The sequence below is a fragment of the Mesoplodon bidens genome (assembly GCF_964165515.1).
Source record: "Mesoplodon bidens genome assembly, chromosome: 2".
NCBI classification, from domain to species: Eukaryota; Metazoa; Chordata; class Mammalia; order Artiodactyla; family Ziphiidae; genus Mesoplodon; species Mesoplodon bidens.
The window spans coordinates 88,606,088-88,631,438 of NC_138177.1; positions in this window are offsets into that span (position 1 = coordinate 88,606,088).

The following is a 25,351-nucleotide window of genomic DNA, read 5'->3' on the forward strand; positions in this document are numbered from 1 at the left end:
TTTTTGTTCTTCTTTCTCTAATTGCCTTAGGTGTGAGGTTAGATTGTTGATTTGAGTTTTTCCTTGTTTCTTGAGGTAGGATTGTATTGCTATAAACTTCCCTCTTAGAACTACTTTTGCTGCATTCCAGAGGTTTTGGATTGTAATGTTTTCATTGTCATTTGTTTCTAGGTGTTTTCTGATTTCCTCTTTGATTTCTTCAGTGACCTCTTGTTATTTAGTAGTGTATTGTTTAACCTTCATGTGTTTGTATTTTTTACAGTTTTTTTCCTGTAATTGATATCTAGTCTCATAGCATTGTGGTCAGAAAAGATACTTGATATGATTTCAATGTTCTTAAATTTACCAAGGATTGATTTGTGACCCAAGATATGATCTATCCTGGAGAATGTTCCATGAGCACTTGAGAAGAAATTTTATTCTGTTGGTTTTGGATGGAATGTCCTATAAATATCAGTTAGGTCCATCTTGTTTAATGTGTCATTTGAAGCTTGTGTTTCCTTATTTATTTTCATTTTGGATGATGTGTCCATTGGTGAAAGGTGTTAAAGTCCGCTACTATGATTGTGTTACTACCGATTTCTCCTTTTATGGCTGTTAGTATTTGCCTTATCTATTGAGGTGCTCCTATGTTGGGTGCATAAATATTTACAATTGTTTTATCTTCTTAGATTGATCCCTTGATCATTATGTAGTGTCCTTCTTTCTCTCTTGTAATAGTCTTTGTTTTAAAGTCTATTTTGTCTGATATGAGAATTGCTACTCCGTTTTTCTTTTGATTTCCATTTGCATGGAATATCTTTTTCCATCCCCTCACTTTCAGTCTGTATGTGTCCCTAGGTCTGAAGTGGGTCTCTTGTAGACAGCATATATATAGGTCTGGTTTTTGTATCCATTCAGCCAGTCTATGTCTTCTTGTTGGAGCATTTAATCCATTAACATTTAAGGTAATTATCAATATGTATGCTCCTATTCCTATTTTCTTAATTGTTTTTGGTTTGTTATTGTAGGTCTTTTCCTTCTCTTGTGTTTCCTGACTAGAGAAGTTCCTTTAGCATTTGTTGTACAGCTGGTTTGGTGGTGCTGAATTCTCTTAGCTTTTGCTTGTCTGTAAAGGTTTTAATTTCTCCGTCGACTCTGAATGAGATCCTTGCTGGGTCGAGTAATCTTGGTTGTAGGTTTTTCCCTTTCATCACTTTAAATATGTCCTGCCACTGCCTTCTGGCTTGCAGAGTTTCTGTTGAAAGATCAGATGTTAAGCTTATGGGGATTCCCTTGTTTATTGTTTGTTGCTTTTCTCTTGCTGCTTTTTATATTTTTTCTTTGTATTTAATTTTTTTTTTTTTTCGGTACGCGGGCCTCTCACTGTTGTGGCCTCTCCCGTTGCAGAGCACAGGCTCTGGACGCGCAGGCTCAGCAGCCATGGCTCACAGGCCCAGCCGCTCCACGGCATGTGGGATCTTCCAGGACCAGGGCACGAACCCGTGTCCCCTCCATCGGCAGGCTGACTCTCAACCACTACGCCACCAGGGAAGCCCTGTATTTAATTTTTGATAGCTTGATTAATATGTGTCTTGGCATGTTTCTCCTTGGATTTATCCTGTATGGGACTCTCTGCGCTTCCTGGACTTGATTAACTGTTTCCTTTTCCATATTAAGGAAGTTTTCAACTATAATCTCTTCAAATATTTTCTCAGACTCTTTCTTTTTCTCTTCCTCTTCTGGGACCCCTATAATTCGAATGTTGGTGCATTTAATGTTGTCCTAGAGTTCTCTGAGACTGTTCTCAAGTCTTTTTTTTTTTTCCTTTTTCTTTATTCTATTATGCAGTAGTTATTTCCACTATTTTATCTTCCAGGTCACTTCTCTGTTCTTCTGCCTCAGTTATTCTGCTGTTGATTCCTCCTAGAGAATTTTAAATTTCATTTATTGTGTTGTCCATCATTGTTTGTTTGCTCTTTAGTTCTTCTAGGTCCTTGTTAAACGTTTCTTGTATTTTCTCCATTCTGTTTCCAAGATTTTGTATCATCTTTACTATCATTCCTCTGAATTCTTTTTCAGGTAGACTGACTATTTCCTCTTCATTTGTTTGGTCTGGTGGGTTTTTACTTTGCTCCTTCATCTGCTGCGTATTTCTCTGTCTTCTCATTTTGCTTAACTTACTGTGTTTGGGGTCTCCTTTTTGCAGGCCGCAAGTTCATAGTTCCCATTGTTTTTGGTGTCTGCCCCTAGTGGGTAAGGTTTGTTCAGTGGGTTGTCGTGGCCTCCTTCCTGGTGGAAGGGACTGATGCCTGTATTCTGGTACATGAGGCTGGACCTTGTCTTTCTGGTTGGCAGGACCACGTCTGGTGGTGTGTTTTTGGGTGTCTGTGAACTTATTATAATTTTAGGTAGCCTCTCTGCTAATGGGTGGTGTTATGTTCTTGTCTTGCTAGTTGTTTGGCATGGGGTGTCCAGCACTGGAGCTTGCTGGTCATTGAGTGGAGCTGGGTCTTAGCATTGAGATGGAGATCTCTGGGAGAGCTCTCACCGATTGATATTACATGGGGCCAAGACGTCTCTGGTGGTCCAATGTCCTGAACTCGGCTCTCCCTCCTCAGAGGCTTAGGCCTGGCATCCGGCCAGAGCACCAGACCCTGTCAGCCACATGGCTCGACAGTGGACTGTTTAATCTCAACAGTCATGTTAGACAACGATATGACAGCGTGTAGTAAAATGTTATATTTTGGTGAATCACAGGCCCATTGGTAAATGCAATCCTATCCAAAGGAAATGCCATACACTCCTTAACTTAGTTCTGTGATCCTTTGTTTCCTTTGCACTTGTCCAATTTCACTTGCTCATAAGATGCCACATCCACAGACCTCTCACCCAGGACTTCAGACCAGAGTTCCTAGTGCGAATGGCTATCTCATTATATCTTGATACATCCTATGAAAATGGGGAAATAAGTTAGAGAGGTGTTTAGAGGAGAGAGGGAGTGAGCATGAGGAGAAAAGAAATGTGAAGATGGGTAGGATGGAGGAGGACAGGGAGAGTTTAGGAAGGAAAGACTTCATGGAATGGGGACTCCAGGGCTGATCCTGCACCCTGTGGCCAGAGCTACAGGGAAGCAGGGAGGCTGGTGTGCACACACCCTGGCTCCCCAGCAAGGTTGCTGTGGATGAGGCGATTCCAGGCTCTCGGTGCCCTGAGGCTCCTGGGAACTGAGTAGGCATGCAGAAGAGATGCATGACTCCTCTTTAGTCCCTCTCAGAAAGAGATGGAATAAACAATCCACAGGGGAGGGGGGATGGTGGGAGAGGGCAGGCCCAAGCTGACATCTTGAGGAGTGTGAAATGGAGAAGTCAGATTTTAAGACTTTTCTGTTATCTCTGCTCTTCTTTAAGGATGAATTTTGGAAGAGCTTCTCCTATATTTCCTGCTTTTTTTCTCATCCCCCTACTTGAGAATTGTTCTGGCCACCCAGGAGCTCTCTTGTCTAAAGCCAGAAAAGGGAAGAATAGCCACACCAAGCAGCTTTCCACACCCAGCCTGGACCACTGCTCCTCACCTGTCATCCTCAGTTCAAACCAGCAACAGCCTTCTTCCCAAACCTCTCCTAACTCTCCCCAGGGAAGAGTTAGTCAGGCCCTGTATGGGCACCCACTTCACTCTGTTTGCATCTCAGTCACTCAGCCTCTTACACTGTTGTATTTGTTCTCAGGTGTGTTTCTTCCCCTAGACTCTGTGCATCTTGAAGGCAGAGGCTGTGTCCCATTTATGTATGAACTCCCAGCACCCAACACAGTGTCAGGCTCAGAACAGAAGCTCAGTAAGTAAATTTGGAAATAGCATTTACTGACCACCTACTTAGGACCAGGTTGGGAACACAGAGATGGACACCACACCCTAATTTCAAGTTGTTCATGGTCCATGGGGGAGGTTTTTTTTAAAGCACGTAGTAAGTATACAGACAGTAGGCCCTCTGGCAGGAAGGTTTTGTTACCATCACTATCATCATCACCAGTGTCTGCCTAGTTCCCAAGAGTTCCGCCTGGATATCTGTAGGGGACTCCAGCTCCTTCCCCTGGAGACAGCACTGCAGCCACGTCCCACCTTCAAGTACCAACAGCTGTGTGACCCCCAGGTTCCAACCCCACCCTGCCGTTCAAGGTGCCCTAGAACACATGCCCCCACACCCTCTGAAAGTGTTTCTTTACTTCCCCCAACCAACCATGAGCCACTCAGTAGGACAAAGCACCAACCATCCTTTAGCTTGGCCAGTTACTGACCTCTTCTTTCCCTCCAACTGAGATCGGCCCATTTCACCATCATTCAGCCCACAGCTACAAACAAAAATTACGTTCTAAAAGGGGTCAGAGAGGGCAGGGGACTTGAAGCAACTCCAGGGCCGGTGTCCTCAGCAAACTAGAACCAATTGCCCAGCACTGCCACCCCACTCAGTGTCCTCCTCTGGACATATCTCTTTGGATATGACTGAGGTGGCAAGATGGAGGATGATCAAGTGAGTGGCTATTTCTACTCTTCTCAGCAGTGATGGAAATGGATGAGGGAGAGCTGAGACCAAGAGGAAGAACTTTGGCCCTGAGTCAGTCCCATCCTGACAAGGCTGGGGCAGGGCATTCTTGTCCTGATTTTCATCGTGGAGCTCCAGGCAGACTCACGGGAAAGAAGAACTTGGCTATGGGTCCCGCCTTTGTCTCTAGTCTTAATTTCAGACTGGCTGAGCTTTTTCCTGCAGGACTGTGGCTTCACATAGGAGCATCCTTCAGGGCTACTGCTGCACCAGTCACAGCCTCCCCCTATCAGCTTTTTAGCCTAAGCCTGGTTTCTCTCAATGTCCCTGATTCTTCCTGTGCCTCTGAACTTGGTCAGACCAATCCTGACCCTGGAAAATCCAAGAACCAATGACCCCATCCTTCCCCTCCCCACACCACCATCCCAGCCCAGCAGTGAAGCTCTCAAAAGGGAACAACAAGGCAAAAAATGGGAGCAGGAGCAAGATATGGAAGGTAGAGTTCATGTTTATAAACAGCCTTTCCAGCCCCAGCAGAGTTTATGAACTACAGCTGAGCTAACTTCTTGCCTGGTATCTGAGATGTACCTGCCTTGTGAGGAATAAAGGAGGGAAAGGTGGTCAAACTCTTGCTGGGAGTCATAACTCTCCATTTAAAAGCTCTCAGACATGTTTATATAAAGATCCACAGAAGAACAATTTTGAGGTTTTGTCTCTATTTCCTTTCAAAGAGGTTGTTTTGGGCACAGAAGTAGAAGCTGCCCAAGAGTCTGTGAAGGATCTCACTCTAAGGGATGATACAGCAACTGAATAAAATACTTGGAAAGAGCTGTTCAGGGTGAGAAAAGAGATAGAAACAAAATTAACCAACTCTCCCTATCCCCACCCCTCCCTTCAACCTGTGCAAGTTTTTCCAAGATCCTGGGAAGAGGAAGCAACAAACAGCTCTTGCTCTGCATTTATTGGTCAGGCTGGAAAGAGGAGAGCAGAGGTAGGAGGTGTCTAGAGAATGACTGAAGGAAGAATTGGATGACTTTCATGATGGAGAGTCTTGTGAAGGACTCAGGCTCTGAAGTTAGAGAGATGTGGGTTCAAATCCTGGCTGTGCCACTTATGAATTGTGTGATATAAGTTTCCCTTTTGCATCTGTGAAATCGATTATCTGCCTTGTAGAATGCCTTGAGGGTTAGCTGAGATAATATACTTAAGTTAGCACATGCTAGAAATGGGTATTTTTTGTTATTATTATCTGAGACATTAAATATTCTCTAGACCTGATATATCACATATAGCATACAGACAGAGAGCATTTAGGAAGAAAAAGGCCCTGGGATGAGAGGGCACCAGTAGGTTTGCTGAGAAAACATGATGAGCTAGTCTTGAGTTCTTAGCCCCTGTGGGAGGCAGTGCCCAGACCTGTCATGCTGAGAAAAGTCGGAGGCATCCGAGACATTGTCTGCTCTCTTTCCCCTTCCCCATCAAAACTTGCCTTGATGACAGTTGTTTACAGGTAAGTCAAAATTTAAGCTAGTCTTCTATTCCCCACCACCACCCACCTGCCAGGGCCACTTGCAAGTGAACTCCTTGGTGTTTTGTTTTATTTTTTGGTAGAAATAAAGAGTTGGCCAATTATTAAAGAAAACAAGGTAGGGAAATAATAAGTAGGGAGTAATAAGCAGGGAAAGTATTTGAAGGCAAGGAGCATGCATGCCCTCACTGAATCATACCCTATAGGCAATAGGGTGTGTAGAAGCTGAGGCCAGGGGAAGGTAGCCCAGATGCCCAAATCAGGGGAGGCACCTTCATGGGGTCACTAAAGGCTAGAAGGAGGGGAAAACAGTGAGATGGCCCTGGAGAAAAATTGGGGAACTCAGACAGTCTCCCTCTCCATTTCTACTCATCACTTTTCCTCTCTTAGTCTATATCTCCTTTAATTCTGTTTCTTATCCAGTGGCTTTGAAGTTACCTTGTAAATATTTTTCAAATCTCATTAGGTGGGACTTCCCTGGTGATCCAGTGGGTAAAACTCCACGGTCCCAATGCAGGGGTTCTGGGTTCAATCCCTGGTCAGGGAACTAGATGCCACATGCATGACACAACTAAGAAGTCTGCATGCTGCAAACTAAAAGATCCCGGGTGCTGCAACTAAGACCTGGCACAGCCAAGATAAATAAATAAATATTTTTAAAAAAATATCACTGGGCAAAAAAACATTCTCTCTGCCCACTGAGTGAGCATTAGGCTGACATTTCTCAGTACCTTCAGTGCCCACCTCCATCCTCCTCACCTCTGAGCTCAGAAAACAGGCATCTGCCTGCAGCAAACACAGATCTGGCCTCTGTAGACTCAGGCCCGCAGGGCAGAAAGAAAGGAGCCAGCTAGATTCCTCTTAGGATTCCCTACCTAATTAACGAACACTGTGGGCAGGCTAGGGAAGACACACAGGGAATTGAAAGAAAAATAACAACAGAAAAATATATATATAAATCACCACCTTGTCTTTACGTAACACTTCATATCTTCCACAATTATTATCCATTTGCTTTCATATCTATATTAGTTTCCTAGGGCTGCTGTAACAAAATACCACAAACTGGGTAGCTTAATACAACAGAAATTTATTCTTTCACAGTTCTGGAGGTTACAAGTCTGAAATCCAGGTGTAAGCAGAGCCATGCTCTCTCTGACAGCTCTAGGGAAAAATCCTTCCTTGTTTCTTCCTGGTTTCTTGTGACTCCTGAAAATCTTTGGTTTTCTCTGGCTTGTCGCTGCATAACACCACTTTCTGACTCTGTCATCACATGGTCTTTTTACATGTGTGCACCTCTGTGTGTCCCTTCCTCTTCTTAATAAGATCATCAGTCATTGGATTTAGGGACCACTCTAATCCACTATGGCCTCATCATAACTAATTACATCTGCAGATCCTATTTCCAAATAAGGTCACATGCCAAGGTTCTAGGTGGACACGTATTTTGGAGGGACACTACAATTGCTACCATATTACTCCCAGGGATCTTGTCTTTTAACTATCCCCTTTCAGGCAAGTATTCAGCTGTGATCACAAGAGTGGACCAACCATTCACCCTTCTTCTTCCAGTTCTTCCTCCAACTTCTCTGTGGTAGAAACTTTCTCCCCATCCTTGCAGACGCTATTCAAATATACTTACCACAGATTGTGTCTCTTAAGTTAAGTTCCCCCAAAAGCAGACCCTGAAACAAAGATTTGACTACAGGAAGTTTCTTTGGAAGGCAGTCCCAGGAAGCACCTTTATGGGAGTGGGAGAAGAGGGAAGGACGGGTGTCAACATAGGGCTTGTCCTGGCTCAGGAAGCTGTGGGCAACTGGGGCTCACTTTTCCTAGGAAATTCCGGGCGAGTGTGTAGAACAAACTCAGAGTTGATCCACCTGAGGGGTAAGGAAGTTGCAGTATTTATGCCCCAACTCCCATCTGTCATTAGTTGAAGACTGCTCCCAGGAGCACTGGCTCAGCTCACTTCAAGCCTCACTGTGCACAGGCTGAGCAGACCCTGAAACCAGAGAAGGTCCCAAGACAGAGAGAGTCACAAATGATTCCAAGAAGGAACCAGTAGCTTATTCAGGAATTAAGAAAGTTAAGATGATGTGGACACAAGCACTCACAGTTTCTGCTACAATTAGGAAGACAAGCCCTTTCTAAGTTCCTCTTACATAGAAAGTGCTCAATAAAAAGTTGTTGGGGGCTTCCCTGGTGGCGCAGTGGTTGAGAGTCCGCCTGCCGATGCAGGGGACACGGGTTCGAGCCCCGGTCCGGGAAGATCCCACATGCTGCGGAGCGGCTGGGCCCGTGAGCCATGGCTGCTGAGCCTGCGCGTCCGGAGCCTGTGCTCTGCAACAAGAGAGGCCACAACAGTGAGAGGCCTGCGTACCGCAAAAAAAAAAAAAAAAAAAAAAAATTGTTGGATTGAATTGGCACAGATCATTTGAATAAAGGAGTAAAGAACAAGGAGCATTCATTCAGTGATTAAACAAAGATTTGTGAAACATCCACCACATTCCAGGCACAGTGCTAGATCTTAAAGATTGCAGCCCTGTGTAATTTTGTGCTTGGTACAGATTTATTACCCTTAACAACCAACCAACTAATACTGGCATTATTCCATTACAACCGTGAGGTCTTCCAGAAGAACTGACCTTGCCTGAATCAGCAAATACAAGCTCTATGTGTCCCTGATGGCGAAAATACTTTGTAGCACATGGAGTTGATACTATCTTCCTATGCTGTCTCATTAAGCTCTCATTCTTCCCAGTTCTCAGATTCACAGAGCAGAAAAGCCCTCACTGGGTATTCTGGACCAGCCATGACAAACAAGTCTCAAATATTTGCTGACCTCTGTCCTGGATTTTCACCAGTTTAGGAAGTTAACTTGGTAAATCTGAACCTTACTACTGAGTAGACACAAAAGAAAACATTACTCTTGACATTGAGACCTTATCCATCCATCTTCCCGACACCCCAAACCATCCCACACCGGTTGGACTTACTACTCCTTTTAAGGAGATGTCCCATGACATAAACTCTCCCCCTTGCCTCACTCCCTGCTCCAGAAAGAATTATTCTCTCAAGGTCTTAGTAATACATTTTCTTTCTGCTGTCATTCCAGAGTGAGCCAAGCCTACATTTCAGACAATTCCAGAAACATCCCCTCTCCCAACAGCTGAGCAGTCTAGTGAAAAACATTCCCCAAGGGCAGACTTGTCAGAGACCAGAGCTCAGGCAGCAGATTCTGCCTCATGTCAAACCCTGCTTCTGTCCCTGCATACTGAGGAGCTCCCTGCCTCCCTGCCTCCCTCAGTCCCTTGATGTGCACTTTTAATATTCACCTCCTTCTCCCTCTCTTGATGTGAATTAAAAGAGCAACTTGCATATGGTATTTTTCTTTTGGAATCTAAAAAAAAGGGGGGGGTTTCTGAAGAACCTAAGGGCAGGACAGGAATAAAGATGCAGACATAGAGAATGGACTTGAGGACACAGGGAGGGGGAAGGGTATGCTGGGACGAAGTGAGAGAGTGGCATGGACATATATACACTACCAAATGTAAAATAGATAGCTAGTGGGAAGCAGCCGCATAGCACAGGGAGATCAGCTTGGTGCTTTGTGACCACTTAGAGGGGTGGGATAGGGAGGGTGAGAGGGAGGGAGACACAAGAGGGAGGGGATATGGGGATATATGTATACATATAGCTGATTCACTTTGTTATACAGCAGAAACTAACAAACCATTGTAAAGCAATTATACTCCAATAAAGATGTTAAAAAAAAAAGAATCTTTTTTTTAAAAAAAGAGCAACTTGCAAGGCAAACAAGAGGAAAATAACAGATTGCTGCTGCTCATTAAAGCTCCAGCTCAATAGAGTCTGATAAGAACTAGGAGATTTGTTCCTCCTCCCAGTAGAGGGTGGGGAGTGGGGGGACACGGTAATTACGGTACCTTAGATTTGCTCTGAGGTCAAGGGATTTTACAGATGAAAATGCATTTTTCTTTCTGAAGCTTTACTGCCTGGTGGAACCTCAGAGTCTACGCTTGTCTCTCTGACATATAATCTTAGAGAATTTATTTCATCTTTCTGGGTTTCATTTTGTTTCTCTACCTGGAAATGGAAAAAAAAAAGACAAATAATCTTCTAAGTGGACTGTAAGGCTAAATAAATGAATAAATATGAAAGCATTTTGGAACAGTTGTGTCCCATATTCATTCTCATTCTCTCCCCACGACCCCCCAGCATTTAAACCTGATTAAACAAATTCCATTTAAACAAATAAAATCTTCCTCTAACCAAAGTTCTCACTTTAACTATCACCTAATTTCTTTTCTCCTCTTTGAAGTCAAATGTCATGAAATATTGTCTATATTTATCTTCATTTTCTCACCTCCCACTCCCACCCCTCAGCACTCTACAATCTGGCTTTCCACCCCATCACTTCCCCAAAACTGTCCTCATCATGACCACCACTGACCCTGTTGCTAAATCTAATTAATACATTTTAATTGGATTAAAATTTTAATATATTAGTTATTATCTATGACTTTTTTTTTTTTTTTTTTTTGCAGCTGGTGATTTTTTTCCTCATGTGTTTATCATCTCTCTTTTCCTGGGCATACAAATATCACTCTCTTTAGGTTTTTCTCCTATGTCTCTGGCTAATCCTTCTTAGACAACTTTTTGGTTTCCCATTAAATGTCAGTGTTTCCAAGACCCTCTTTCATCACTGACTTATCTGGGCATAACTCCTGTATCACCAGTCTATATCTCCAGTTCAAATATGTCTCCAGAGGTTTAAACCCATATACCCAGATACTTCCTGGCTTTCTTACAGGTCCCTCAGACTCAGCATCATTATTTTCCTGCTCGATGTTTTCCTTTCCTGTTTTTACTCCAGAGAACAGTAATACTATGCACCTCATTCCCAAGCTAGAGGACTGGAAGTGCTTTTGGATTTTTCTCTCTCCATGACCCCATATATTTAATCGGTGCCCAAGTCTGCCAATTCTTCCTCCATTTCATCACCTTCTTTTCCCCCCAACCCCACACATGTAATCTCCCCCACTGCAGGCCACCACTCCCATTTCTTGACCAAATGGCTGCAATGGTCTCCAAATGACCTCCCTGCCTCAGCCTTACCATCTCCAAATCTGTTCCCCACACTGCTTCCAGGACTATCTTTCCAAAATGCAAATCTGATCATGACACCCCCCTTCCTCAAACAGTTCAATGACTCTTCACGGCCAGCAGGATAAAGCCCCAACTCACGAGCATGGTACGGAGGCCCTTCTTGTTCTCATCTCTCTGCAGTCAACCCTGGAACTCTCTGCTCCACTCGCCTTGCCCTTGCAGCCCCCCGTGTATACTATGCATGCATGCACCTGCACTCTCTCCTCTGAGCCATTGCACGTGCTCTTCCCTCTTCCAGGAATGGTTTTTCCCTCTACCCCTTATTTCCATGGTCTGGCAAATTCCTTTCTGTCCTTCGAGACTCAGCATAGATATCATCTTTTTTGGGAATCCTTTGCAACTGGGTTTGGGTCCCTCTTTTTTTTTTGTGGAACACGGGCCTCTCACTATTGTGGCCTCTCCCCTTGCAGAGCACAGGCTCCGGACACGCAGGCTCAATGGCCATGGCTTACAGGCCCAGCCACTCTGTGGCATGTAGGATCTTCCTGGACCGGGGCATGAATCCTTGTCCCCTGCTTCAGCAGGCGGACTCACAACCACTGCGCCACCAGGGAAGCCCTGAGTCCCTCTTGAATGCTCCTCAGCATCCTCGTGGGTCCATCATCATAACACGTATCACTTGACATTGTAGTAAACCTGTTTACTTGTGTGTCCACCACTGGACTGAAAACTCACTGAGGGCAGTGACTGTGCTCTTGTCATGAGCATCTAGTCTGGTGCCTGGCATGAAATAGGTCCTTAATAAAAGTATACAGTATGCTGAGGGGAGATCATTATCAGTGCCTAATAAACAAATAAAGACCCAATTTGTCCTATTTGTTTGAAAGAAAAGTTATGGCGCCAGAAATTTAAAGAGCACTACCAGCAAGAAAATGTGTCTAAGTAGAAACCAATGGTTATCTTCACAGTTGTAGAGCACAGGCTTGCTTCATCTTTCTGTTCTAAAGTCATTACCCCTCTCTGAATATGCTATTTCTCCCCACCCCCAAGCAAATACATATTTAGTAGCTTAATTTGAATTGAAAAGCTAGTTGAGAGGTAGCTTTAGCTACCTCTAACAATAGCTGTGCTTGGACTTGTTATGCTCTTTTTGCTTTTCATTTGACTTCTTGATCGGTGCACATTCTATCAATATTCTCTGTCTCCAGCTTACTGATATGTAAGAAAGGGCTGAAAGGAAAAGGAAGTAAGGGTTGTCCTGTCTTACCCTTTCCTTCTATGTCGTCATTTTCAGCGTGAGTGGTTGGTTAATTCAGAGAAGTAACACGGGTGAGAAAGGATAGGATAGGGTTCCTTGGTCATTTGTGTTTCTTAGAACATCATTGCAGTCTTTCTGCATTGGAAGCAAGTTCTAGTCCAAAAGGAAAGTGTGGCTTCTTGTGGGGAGAGCTGTCAGCGCCCCTAATTACTCAACAACATATGTAGCACATTCACCTTATGTTTGCATTGAATCTCTCACACATCGTGGCTCTGGGAAAATTCTGTGGTCATGGGACATCACAAATGCTACACACAAATGGAACAGAGGCTGACACACATCATACACACCTCCTCCGCTCACACACCTTCTCCATCGTCCCATCAGACTTTACATACAAAACACAAGCTGTCAGATAAAATTATTAAGAATTTCAAGATGGTGGAAACAGAACATTAAACCAAGCATGGGGCCTTCTGAGGGCATGTTGTATGCTCACAAAGCTGGTCCCGTTCCCACCCATCACGCTGTGGCAGACACACAAAGCCAGCTCTGGACAATGCCTGAGTCCCTCTGCCCCAGAGTGTTCCCCTCTGGCTCCTGGGCGCTTCCCTCTTCCTTGAGCACATCCTGGCTCAGTCTCTGGATTTATCCCTTTCAGTCTCTGTTTCTGGCCCTTCAGGCTCGGGTCTCATCCCAACACCCCTCTCTAGGAAGCCAGCTCCATGCTTGAATCTTGGTTGCTGATTTGGGCATTTCCCTGGGTGTCAGGGGAGAGGATCCCACCTTTAGCCTCTGCTTTGCAGGACTCGTCAGTGGTGCCGACCTTCCCATCACCTCAGTTCCACCATCTCCCAGTCAGAGCAGGAGAATTAGGACAACAGGGCTCAGGTGAACATACACATACACATACACATACACATACACACACACACACCTCAATTGACTGTCTTTCCCTTCCTATCACTTTATTAAAACTGCACTTCTAAAGATTACATGACAAATTCCACAATTGCTTACATCCTTTTTCCTCAATCACTTTGGGGTCATTGTTACAATTGGCTAGTCTTTTTCTTCTCAAAATCCTCTCCTTTGGCTTCCATTATACTGAACTATTCTTGCACTCCCACTTCTTATAACTGTATTTTTGAGTATATCTCTTTTGCTCCTGGTTGTAGGTTTCCCTTAAGACTCAGGCCTTAACCATCAGCTCTTTCCTATTTTCTTAATTTCCATCCCTCTCAGCCCTTGATCCAGACGGTCCATTAGCACCTCAACCTAAAGCCACGTTCTTTCCGTGGGTCTCAGTTTTCTAGTCTGTGACATGAGAAGTTTGGACTGAATGGTTTCATATTATTCCCCCATTTAAACAACATATTTTCTCACAAATCCAATCTCCTTCTTGATGACCCTAATTCCACTGAAACCACAAACTGAGAGCACCAATATTCATGTCCATACATTTTTCTCACTAACCACGAAATTAGGGACAGGGCTTTTTTTTTACATTAGGATCCAAGTCCACAGCCCTTTGTCTTGAGCCCTCGGTGAGTTTTTTACTCATTCAGGTCTTCACAATAAAGAACACAACAGTGGGAGGAAATCTCAGGTCACAACATCTATCTCAGTAGGCAAATTACAAATCTGTAGATTAGTCAATTCATTTTGACAGAGCTTAAGCAATAAGACTATGTTTATACATTTGTTTGTTACTCTTCCAATTTATTGCCCAAGGAGTAGCTGATTTACTCAGTTCCATTCTTTGAAAGATTTAATTCTTTCCTGGTGAGTGAAAAACCCTCATCCCAATGGGTCCTTTCTGCAGCTACCTCTTCCCCAAGCCAATAATCCTCTAGCTTTCTCCTCTATAACTCCTAGGTGAGTCTTTTCTGGAACTTCTTGGTGGCCTACTACATTTGCCTAAACCTGAATTCAATCACCCCCTTTTTTATCTCCTGGAACCTCTGACCACCGGTATTGCTTTCCTGGTCTTAGAGTTATTAACTACTCAACAAACTATCCTAATCTTAAACTCAACAAGTATAAATTGCAGTTTTTTATTTAATAACTACAACTCCCCCCCCTTTTTTAATTTACAGAGGAAAAAAGAGAGCATATTTGGCATTTAGTTTCAAATTGGGGAGGTAGATTTTTTTCAAAATCATAGTCAGTTTCAAATTATGAGCCATTGAGGACTCATTAATTCTCTCAATGCTTCTCCTTCATTCTCTGTGTCAATCAGCCACCTAGGTCTGCCTGGTGAACCTCCCTTCAAACTGTTTCTCATGTACACCCATTCCTTTCCATTCTCAGGGCATCCTACAAGGATCATTGGGACAGTCCCCTAACTCATCTCCTTGTCCCTAGTCTCATCCTGCAGACCTCAGGCAGAATGATCTTCCTCAGACATCACTCATCTGATGTCCCACCCTAGGTCCAGCATCTTCACTAGTTGGCTCCCCAGGGTACCCAGGACTGAGTTCAGTCTCTTGCCACTGGCTATAGTAGGAATAGAGTGAGTGAAATGGTGGGAGAAGCATGAGTTTGGAACCAGACAAACAAGGTAGTGATTCCAGCTCTATCACTGGTTAGCCCTGTGACTCTGGAATACTTAACCTCTTGGGGTCTCAGGTTTCTGTTAAATGGAAATAATGGTATACAATTCTCAGGATCTGGGGAATAATTAAATGTAATTATATACATAAAATATTTAGTGCAATTTACAATAGCCAGGACATGGAAGCAACCTAAGTGTCCATCGACAGATGAATGGATAAAGAAGATGTGGCACATATATACAATGGAATATTACTCAGCCATAAAAAAGAAATGAAACTGAGTTATTTGTAATGAGGTGGGTGGACCTATGTTCTGTCATACAGAGTGAAGTAAATCACAAGAGAAAAACAAATACTGTATACTAACACATATATATGGAATCTAAAAAAAAATGGTTCTGAAGAACCTAAGGACAGGACAGGAATAAAGATGCAGACATAGAGAATGGACTTGAGGACATGGGGAGGGAGAAGGGTAAGCTGGGACAAAGTGAGAGAGTGACATAGACATATATACACTACCAAATGTAAAATAGATAGCTAGTGGGAAGCAGCCACATAGCACAGGGAGATCAGCTTGGTGCTTTGTTACCACCTAGAGGGGTGGGATAGGGAGGGTGGGAGGGAGACACAAGAGGGAAGGGATATGGGGGTATATGTATACGTATAGCTGATTCACTTTGTTATACAGCAAAAACTAACACACCATTGTAAAGCAATTATACTCCAGTAAAGGTGATTAAAAAAATGAAAAATAAATAAAAGAAAAAAAAGAAGTCAGGAGCACAAGGGGGTTTGTGGGAATGAGGATAATATCCTATTTCTTAATCTAGGCATTTGTTGCATGGGTATGTTCAGTGTATGAAAATTCAATGCAGTATGATTTATGATATGTAAATGTGTATGTATGTACACGCAATTGTACACATACATACACACACATATGTATAATATTCTTGAAGTCAGATGAAAAAAATTTTTTAAATAAAAAATTAAATGATGTCACAGAAAAAAAAAAATTAGTGCACAGTGCTTCTAAAACCTAGTTGGAGCACAACCAGTATAAGCCTGCCCTTTACCTGTCCTTCCAAGTCCTCATCCTGACACTAAATGGAGGTCTGCCTTGTATGGCTCTTCAGATGATTCAGGTAGGTCCACTTCATTTCTGCAGCCAGATGGAGGCCTTTTGAAGGTAGGGACCATGATTCATACTTCTTTGAAATCCCCAAGAGGGCACATTCCAGGAGCTCATTAATATTCATGGAATCAAAAAGAAGGCTGCAGGTGTGGTGTTATGATGTTGGCATGGGAGGGCTGTGTTTGGGGATCTTCCCATCTCAGGCAGGGGTTTTCTGAGGTTAGGAAAGTTTCCACTTCCCAAGTACGTGCTGACCAGCCCAGGCAGTAGAGGCATGGGGTTGGGTTGCAAGGTGGAGAACCTGAGCCTGAGAGCAAGCATTCATCAATATATGCTCTGTTGTCTGTTGCCTGCTTTCAGGTCTCTTCCCCAAGTGAGCAGCATCCCTTTCTCCTCTTTCCCCTTAGTCCCTCACCAAGACCCTGGCAGCACTGACAGTCTGAGCATAGTTTGGGAAGAAGAGCCTGTGCTGTGCAGCATGGTACATGATTAACAGGATCCCTGGGGTAACAGGAACCCTTCTTCTTTGTGACCCAGGTGCCTCTTTTTCGGAAGGTCGTGCGGTAGCATGAAAAGACTTTGTAGATTGTTGGTCAGGGCATGGTTCTAAGCTCCGCTTTCACTGGATGGCTGCCTTCAAATCCGTTCCTGCTTAGTGATTGTATCAAGGCACCGTTAAGGAGAGAAGGTCCAGTCAGGAAAACACATCCATGTCACAAAGGTCAACAGAAGAAACCTGAAAGGAGGAGTCAGTACTATAGGCTGTAGGAGAGCTAGAGGGTCATACAGGAGAGTGAAGCAACCTACAGGAAGTGTTTACCAACCCTGGGCTGGAGAAAGAGGGAGGGTGTGGTGTCACCTTGTCCCAGAGGCAAGACCACCCTGTGGGAGCTGGAACTAAGGAGCACTGCCAGTGGCAGTTGGGGTCACAGAAGAGATGCAGACTGTCCTAGTGACATGCTGCTCAGAACAGCAACCAGGCCTCACCAATTCTGGTCTCCAGTCTCTTGCCAGTGCCTCTCACTCACTCAGAAGTCAGAAGACAAAGGAGCCCAGGACATGTCATTTTCAGGGTTGGCCGCTGTGGTACAGAGCTGAGCAGGGGAAAGGCATTGGACGGTAAGTATCAATACCCAGTACAGGGCTGTTGCTTGCCTACGTCCATTATCTCCACCAGCCCCCACAAGCCACCCCGATAAACAATCTAATTTTTAAAAATGCTTTCTGTGCAATTTCATCATTAAAACAAGTCTGCTAGCTCCTTCCTCCAATCAAAGTGTCACCCTCAGATTTCCCCATGGAAGTTCTAGAACTGGTGCCTTCCCTACTGTCTCCAGCCTCACTCTACTGGCCTCTAAAGTAAGGAGGGTGACAAGACCTCAAAATTCTCTGATTTCATCTCCTCCCCAGAACTCTTGAGGCTCAGCCGTCCCAGACTGGCTCTGACAAAGCCTCAGCATTCAGTTTCCATGTGAAGCTGGACTTGGTCAGTCAATTAAAGGTCACAGAAGTTGGAGGTTTTCAATTATGAGGAGGCTGTATGCAAGGATGGAGGGAGCTGCCAGGAAATGACAAGTGGTCAGCATAGTCTTTCCAGGCTGGGGCATGTCCCAGCTGCGGTGATGAATGTGCCCAGCCTCCTTTGGTTGACATTAACTTGTCAGCCCTTGATAAAGAGATTACCAAACACTGTGCTAATATGGAACAAGAATAAATGGGATAGGATTTCAGCTCCATTTGAAACACACTGCCTGGGAATAATCTGAACAGGCAAGGTGAGGAGAGAGGTTCTGAAGGAAAGGGGGTGCCTGTGTATCCTTCCTGCTGTCTTTATTGAGTTGCCCCTCCTGTCCACTCAATTTCCCTAAAGTAATCAGTCCTGGTCATCTTAACAAGAAGACTCCACAGATGATGAATGACAAGGAGAAGACTGGTGAATATGCTAGCTTCAAGTTCAGAGTAGACACCAGGGGGTGCCTTGGTTGGAAGCAGTCTGCTTTTCATGGCCTGGAAAGTCTTCTGGACTACTTGGTAAACTGCAGGGGGTGGAGGTGGAGAAGGCAGAGGCAGAAGGACCCTTAGGAAGGTGGTTCAGAAATCCAGCCAAATGGTGAGGGAGCACATGCCAGGGTAGGGACAGGAAGGTGGGTGTAGGAAGAAAACCTCTGCTGTGAGGAGTCTGCTGGATGTTTAGGACAGCTAAACCCTTTGGAACAGTGGTTTCTAAGATAACTCACAGGTTTTGAGGTCCATAACTGGATTGACTGAATTTGGTTCATCTTTCGTGCTGGGTTTAGATGGACAGTGAGATACCTAAGTAGATGTTCACACCAGGCACTGGACCCTAGGGTAAGAGGACAGGACTAAAGCAAAAGATTTACTAGTCTTAGAGGGGATGGCTGATGCTATGAGTTTCTTGAAGGGATAGTAGGGATAAAAAATTAACCCGGCCTGGTACTCAGCAAGAGGAATAGGAAAGATTTCCACGTTATGTGGTTCCCAAGTTGATAACTTCAGGTTCCCCCAAATCTCTAGAGATCATTTTTTCACCCACCAATCTCTCCCCTTTTGCTCTTCACCTTGAGATATGAGCCACAGCAATACTATAGACTGGCATCATTGCTTAAGGGGGAGGCCTGGGCAGGGTGAGATGTTCCATTTGGGCCTCCCAGGATTAAAAAGGGGATTCTTCTGGAAGCAATCTACCTATCTGGCCAGTTAATTGAAGGAAGGGCAAAGCCAGCTTCCTGAGAAACCTCAAAGTAAAATGGACACCCTGAGTGTGACCTGACCTCTTGCCATTCTCCCTGAAGGAAGGGGGAGGTGCGGTCCTGATGCCGTCAGGCACCAGGCAACAGCCACTTCCTCCCCTTCTCCAGCTGAAATGTTGCGAGTCACAGATCACATCTCTGAGTAATCTGGGATTTCAAGAGCAAGAGGGAGAGGATTTTAATTTTCAGGGAAAAGAAGAAACCAAACAGATTAAGACCCAAATCCCTCCAGAGGGAACCACACGTCAAGGGGATCGAACAGCATCTGAGCCTCAAGGATACTGTAGTGCTCAGGTCAGGTAAGGACCTCCTCAAAAAAGATGTGGTTTAATGTACCTCTTTTGGGTGGTTTTGGTTTTATCACTGAGTGGATCAGTGTGGGTTTAGAGTGTATAGGAATGGGAAGCCTTGCTAGGATTTTGTGGAAGAAAGGAGAACAGTGAAAAGCAATCTGGAGGCACCCCTGCCTGGTCTGGCTTCTCTCAGGGTTTTCCTGGAAAACCCTTCCCCTTCATGCCTTTTTTCTGATAGGCAAATTCCTACTCATCACTCAGTACCCCTCCCTGGAGCTGGAGAGCTTGGGTTCAAATCTAAGCTCTATTTGTTTATATGTTCAACTTGCAAGCCAGACTCTGAGCCCCTAAAAGGAAAGGACTACCTCCTGTTCTTCTTTGAACCCCCTGTACCCATCACAGTACCTGGCACTGAGGGGATTCTCAGCAAACACCTGATGAATGAGTAACTAGGAAGCTAAGAACATCAACTCTGGAACCAATCTGCTTGGATTTGAATGCTGGTCCTGCCATGTATTGACTGTGTGACTTTGGACAATTTCTTAACCTTTCTTAAGAAATTTCTTCATCTGTAAGATGGGATAATAATAGCACCTATCTCATAGGGCAGATGTGAGGATGAAATGAGTTTCATACATGCGTAATATTTAGAAGAGTGATTGGCACAGGGAGGGTGCTCAATAAACGTTAGCCATTATTACTATTAGCACTTTCACTGGCCCCTCAGATGAATTATTAGCTGCCTTTTTTTAAAGAGCTGCACATTAAACATAACGGGTTGGTTAATAATTTCTCTTCAACGCCATGGTTTGTGAGGAATTTGTGATTAGTTGAATTCATGATCACACAAACAAATTATAATTCAGAATTTCCTATAGTAATTTGGTGCAAACATAAGATAAGAGCCAAATTCACTCATTTTTCTCTGCCCCAGGAAGGCCCTGTGGTAAAGGGGAATCACTCACCAATAAGTGCCATCAGCAAAGGAATTTATTTTCAGACAACCGTGATTGGGCTATTTTTCAACCTCAGTTTCAGGTAATACATTTTAATTTTGTCTCAGTCTAAAGAAGAGGAGGAGGTTTTAGAAAAAAAGTGTTGAAGTGGCAGAAAGCAAACATCATAGTTTGTATGGGAAGTGAGTGCCCACTAGAACAGACGGGTGAGCCACCAGATCTAGTACAAGGTCAGGTCACCACCAGCAGCAGCCTTCAGTTCTACGAGTGTAGAGCCAAGGTGGCAAGGAAAGTTCACTTACCCCAGAATACGATAATCCAACTGGTGATGCGTGCCATGGGTCCAGCTGTGCACATTCATACAAGCATCTCAAGGTCAGGGACCAAGAGTTTAACTTCTCTGTGTCTTCTGTCAAAATAATGATAATAGCTACCATTTATGGAGTATTTATGATGTGCCAAACAGTATGCTAAACACTGAACATAGATTGGCTCCTTTTCTCCTCACAGAGCCCTGTGAGGCAGATTCCCAGTCCTGTTTTACAGATGCATCAACTGAGGTGCAGAGACTTGCCCTTGGACACACAGCTAATCAGGCTTTGAACGCAGAGAATGTGACCCTAGGGCTCTTGTGCTTATGCACTACACTTGCTGCTTTGTAAGACGTACTGTACAAGCAGCAGCCTCTTAAAAAATTGCTTTGCTTGCTGGATGAATGGATGAATGAATGAGGCTGCTGTAGGATAGAATCTAGAATTCATCCCTAGAATCTCCCCTACTGGTTCTGGACTCCATGAATAGATATCTATGGTGAGATAAGTCCTTTTCCAGGCTTTATTTTAGATGATTAAAGCAATACTTTGGCTTAGAGTGTCCTTGGACTGTGGGTCTGCCCTGGAATCCACCCCTGGTCGGGTTCACGAGCACAGGGGTAGCGGCCCCAGAACGCCGGGTTATGCCTGCTGGCCTGTCACATGGAGTTTTATAATGACACCAGTTTTAGACTGAGAATCCACATAGCAGTCATGGAGTCTTTCAAATTGCATGTTCCTGGATTTCTTCTCTCATTTCCAATGTGCCACCATTTTTGAGGAAGCCACAGAACCCTTAATCTGCTCCGAGAGACTATGTTTCTCCTTTGCTCTCTGGGAACAGAACAGTGACTTTCAAGTTCTTTCAAGTTAATCTTCAAAGACATAATCACCGACAGTCTGAGGGGGCCAGATAGAAAGTAGGTCATTAGGACCCAGAAGCCCTGGCTAGAGCTGGCTGCCCTGACAGATAGCCTGACAACAGTGAAAGCCATAGGATTCCTGGTGAAGGATGAGGACTCACCCCATCTCCCCCACCTCCTGCATCGTCAGCGGCTGTGCTGAGCATGGCCCTGAGCCAGGGATGTCCCACTCCCCTCCCCTAGCCCACAAAGAATAAGCCTTTAGTCCACCCACCACGTTGGGGAGGGTGAGGCAAGCCCTTGCGCTGGAAATACACTAGCTGACGAATCGCAGCTTTGTATCAGCCCCATCTCCCAGGGCTGTGCAGATCTGCTCCTGATTACATTCCAGCAGCTGGGCACAATCTCTTTCCTCACCACTGAAAATGATTTGGGAGGGAAATAAACAATGGACTTTGCTGTATTGATATTCTCTGCAGCCTGCAGCTTGTGGGATGCATGCTAAGCACTGTTGAAAGCTCATCCAGCCAGAACCTGGAGGTGAACTTGGGCTCCGAAGGGTGACGAGGAGCTGGTCTAAAAGAGAGAGCCCCTCAGTTAACAGCCACCCAACCTTCTCCCATTATTCTAATTTCTGAAACTGGCCTGAGGGTGGGGTTGGTCTTCCAGCTGGGGTCTGGTAGTGACCGAGTCCCCCGAGCCTCAGACTGGGGTAGGAGTCAACAGCCCATTGCCACAGAGGGAGGAGGCCCTTTCAGGCTTATTGAAAAGCTTAGTAGTGCCACATCTTCTTTATCCATTCATCCGATGATGGACACTTAGGTTGTTTCCATCTCCGGGCTATTGTAAACAGAGCTGCAATGAACATTTTGGTACATGACTCTTTTTGAATTATGGTTTTCTCAGGGTATATGCCCAGTAGTGGGATTGCTGGGTCTTATGGTAGTTCTATTTGTAGTTTTTTAAGGAACCTCCATACTGTTCTCCATAGTGGCTGTACCAATTAACATTCCCACAGGAATAAAGACACAGACCTACTAGAGAATGGACTTGAGGATATGGGGAGGGGGAAGGGTAAGCTGTGACAAAGTGAGAGAGTGGCATGGACATATATACACTACCAAATGTAAAATAGCTAGCTAGTGGGAAGCAGCTGCATAGCACAGGGAGATCAACTCGGTGCTTTGTGACCACCTAGAGGGGTGGGATAGGGAGGATGGGAGGGAGGGAGACGCAAGAGGGAAGAGATATGGGGACATATGTATATGTATAACTGATTCACTTTGTTATAAAGCAGAAACTGACACCCCACTGTAAAGCAATTATACTCCAATAAAGATTAAAAAAAAAAAGCTTAGTAGTATTAAGACTGGCTATTTATTTAATACCCACTATGAATCAGGCACTGTGTTAAGTCCTTCACAAATATTATTTTTTAAAGTTATATTAATTACAAAAAATCCATGCTCATCATTTTAAGAGTAGAATAGATGAGCAAAATGAAAAAAATAAGTCCTCTGTAATCCCATCTCCCAAAGATAATCATCATTAACATTTGGCTTGTATATCAAACAACAAGGAGGTGTAGGTATTATTATGCGTGAGGTCAAGTATATAGATAAAAAGCCACTGCACTGGTAGCAATTTGAGCTCTGGTTCTTTCATTTGATGAATGTTTATTGAGAAATAAACACTGTTCTGAGAGGCCTTAAGGACCTGTAATCCTTAAGGAATAAGGCAGACAAGGTTTTTGTTGCCATGAACAAAATCTAGTGGGAGAGCCAATCAATACACAAATAAGTGATCACTGAAAATGGCAAGTGCCATGAAGGAAATAAAAATAAGGCACTTTCATGTTAAGTGACTGTCATGGAGAAGGTAGTAACTTGGAATGGGTCAAAGAATGATTTTTTGAGGAAATAAAATTATAATTGCTTAAACAAACACTTAAATCCTGTTTACTATGTGCCAATCAAAGGGATTTTTTTAAAACAAATGTTAATACACTTAAACCTACAAAAATCCTATGATATAGGTGTTATTATCACACCTATCACAGATGAGGAAACTGGGGCACAGAGAGGCTGAGTAACTTTTCCAAGGTCACACAGCTAGGAAGTAGTAAATCCCAAGATGTAGATCCAAGTTGTTTGGCTCTAAAGTCATGCTTGTGACCATTCCCCTCCACTGCCTCTGTTTGAGCTGAGATCTGAATAATAAGTCATCATCTTTGTAAAGATCTGGAGAGAGTACTCAAATAGAAGGGAGAGCAGGGCCAAACACTGAAGTGGGACTTGTTTTTTGTTTTTGTTTTTAACATCTTTACTGGAGTATAATTGCTTTACAATGGTGTGTTAGTTTCTGCTTTATAACAAAGTGAATCAGCTGTATATATACATATATCCCCATATCTCCTCCCTCTTGCATCTCCCTCCCTCCCACCCTCCCTATCCCACCCCTCTAGGTGGTCACAAGGCACCAAGCTGATCTCCCTGTGCTATGTGGCTGCTTCCCACTAGCTACCTATTTTACATTTGGTAGTGTATATATGTCTACGCCACTCTCTCACTTCGTCCCAGCTTACCCTTCTCCCTCCCCGTGTCCTCAAGTCCATTCTCTATTTCTGTGTCTTTAATCCTGTCCTGCCCCTAGGTTCTTCAGAACCATTTTTTTTTAAGATTCCATATATATGTGTTAGCATATTGCAGCTCTATTTACAATAGCCAGGACATGGAAGCAACCTAAGTGTCCATTGACAGATGAATGGATAAAGAAGATGTGGCACATATATACAATGGAATATTACTCAGCCATAAAAAGAAACAAAATTGAGTTAATTAGTAGTGAAGTGGATGGACCTTTGTCATACAGAGTGAAGTGGGACTTGTGCTTGGCATGTTTGAGTATTAGAAAGAATGTCAAGCCAGATTACACAGGGCCTTGTAGGCCAGAGGAAGGCCTTTGGATTTTATCTTAAGTGTAACAGAAAGAACATTTTCTTCAGAGAAGTAACTTGATCAAATTTGCATTTTAAAGAGATACTTTTGCCTATTGAATAGAGAACAGAATTTAGGGGGCAAATTACAGAGGACCCATGAACCTAATAAGGATCCAGACTAAAGATGAAGGTGGCTTGCACTAGGATAGGAGCCCAGGAAATGGAGAGAAATGGAAAATTTGGCCAATCCAAATTTATAACTTTTCCCTTTAAAGCTTACTCACTACCTTAGAGAAAAGCATTTTGGTAAAACCTCCTTGCTAAGCAAGGGAAGACCACCTTGTGGGGTTGGATCACAGGCATAAAAAAGATAGGGGCTGGTCTTTTATAAGTCGTGAGCTAGAATCGAAGAAAGAGTTTGTCACAAAGGTACAGAAAATAATAATACCTATCACTTAGTAAATAGCTAATGTGTTCTAAGCTCCATTCTAAGTTCTTTCCACATACTAACACGTCAAATTCTCATAATAATCCTCTGAGAAAGGTGTTATTATTCATCCCATTTTACAGACAGGATAAGTCAAACCTACTCAAGGCCACAAAAATGGTAAGTGGCAGAGCTGAGCCTTTAACCCAGGCAGGCTGACTCGGAGACTGTGGCTGTTAGCCACAACATGACCTGCTTTTGAAAGATGTCTGCTAATCCAACCAACAGCCTAGGCAGATGCCAGATGGCAGATGAGCATATGCACATGCAACGGCATGGTTAGAAAACCATTATTTTCTAACAAGAATGGTTTGGACATTAAAAAAGAAAGTGACCACCTAGAGGGGTGGGATAGGGAGGGTGGGAGGGAGGGAGACGCAAGAGGGAAGAGATATGGGAACATATGTATATGTATAACTGATTCACTTTGTTATAAAGCAGAAACTAACACACCACTGTAAAGCAATTATACTCCAATAAAGATGTAAAAAAAAAAAAAAGAAAAAAAGAAAATGTTCAGATGGTCCTCCTTTCTGTGCTGGCTTTCACACAAACCCCATTCGTGCAACCTCAACTCAGGCCATGAGTTACCCATCCAGCTTCA